The sequence below is a fragment of the Arachis ipaensis genome, chromosome B08, assembly GCF_000816755.2.
Source record: "Arachis ipaensis cultivar K30076 chromosome B08, Araip1.1, whole genome shotgun sequence".
NCBI classification, from domain to species: Eukaryota; Viridiplantae; Streptophyta; class Magnoliopsida; order Fabales; family Fabaceae; genus Arachis; species Arachis ipaensis.
In genome coordinates, this window is record NC_029792.2 from 128,790,039 (window position 1) to 128,792,017 (window position 1,979).

Consider the following 1,979-nt stretch of genomic DNA (forward strand, 5'->3'; position numbering starts at 1 on the left):
TAATAAAATTATTATTACTTTTTAATTATCAGATAAAATTGAATTTGGATAAAACAAAAATTCAAAAGGTCGTTACTAATTATTAGAATAAAGGATAAATAAGTCGTTGACATTTTTTTCGCGAATATTTTCGTTCTTAAAGAATAAAAAATACATTTATGTTCCTGATCCTTAAAACGAGACATATTAACCCTTCCGTTGAATTCAGGCCGTTGGACCCGTCGGAAAACTCTGACCTGACAAACGTGGAACTGACTTTAGTTTGCGCTCCACGTTTGCCAGGTAGTTTGTGCTCCACATTTGTCAGATCAGAATTTTTCGACAGATCTAACAGCATGAATTCAACGGAAATATTAATATATCCACATTTTACAGGAGTGAGGGATATGAATGTATTTTCTGTTTCTTGAGGATAAAAATATATGTGGAAAAAAAATTAAGACCTATTTCTCCTTTATTCTAATTATTATTTTCAATTTCAAAATTATTACTTCTTATTATTTCCCTATACCTAAATAATAATAATAAGATTGGTACTTTCCTTCGCTAAGAAGATGTTGCTTACTACTTTGTACTTAATTGTTTTAAAGAGCTTGCTTTTCTCCACGTAACTAAATAAAGATTTTGAAAGATTCACTCCCTCATCATTTGCTAGAAAATTGAAAAGAAATTAAAAAGCCTTATGAACATTTATTTGCATATATATGTTGAATTCCTTTGCTTAAGACCGCAGCAACAAAAATCATCCAATTCTGTTATGTGTGACATTTTTTTTCTCTAATTTTCTTTATAAATACTAACATTTTTTTTTCCAAAATGATTGGAAATTTAAGTATTGTAAGAACTATCCAAAAGAACAAACATGTAAAATGATTCTATAATAAATAGATAAAGAATATATATACAGCTAGTAATCATTTTCACACAATTTTAATTTTATAAGGTTTTAGTGAATTCATTATTAGTCCAAATTAATTAAAATAATAAATAAGTGTAACTTGAACAAATAAATTAAAGAAAAATCGGTGGCTTCAATAATAATGTGAGTAAAAAAAAAAAGCCGTGCACTTAGTATTTATTAGGTTAATTGTTAATATGATATGACGTCTTTTAATTTTATGAATTTATTTTTGTTAATTACAATATTTTTTAATTTGAGAGGTCAAAAGATTAATTTAATCTAAATTTAAGTTTTATTTAAGAATTTATCGTTTACTAATAAATTGTTATATATCACTCGTCAATAAATTACTGTATATATAAAATAAAATTTAAATTTTTAATAATTATTTAAACGAACGAGTAAATTAGCCACCGACTAATCTAGTTGAATTTAGTGGTACGAAGCCGAGTGTATTGTAGTTTCACTAGTTTGTTTTGTTCTATATATATATTATTTAGGAAAATTTTTAACTGTGCCGTCATACCGGTATTTTAGTGATTTTTAATTGTTGATTTTAATTATAAAAAATATATATAATATATATAATTAAGATTAACGGTTAAAAATTACTGATACACCGATACAACGGTACACTTAAAAATCTTCCATTTATTTAATCCCTTTCTATTTGTGTGTGTGGATCCTCTTGCCAATCATGTGTTGAATGAATATTTGTTCCCTCTTTAATTTTCCAAAGTTTTCTGTGCTTTTGTTTATTTATTTATCAAGGAATACAGCTAAAAAAGCTAACTTATGCTTAGCGCGTAAGAAACTTTGGCTATTATTTTTTAATTTTGACTTCCTGTTCTTACTTATTAATATTCCAAATAGAATTATAGCCATAATTATCAAAATTGACCTTTCAATCGATCAATCAAAATACTAGATTATTACCTTAGTGATTAACCGTGACGAGTTGAATTAATTAAAAAGAAATTAATTAAAACTATGTAAAAATATATTTAGTTAGTATTTATTATAATTTATATAATAATAAAATTAAACGGACCATGTTTTCTTATATTTATATAATACA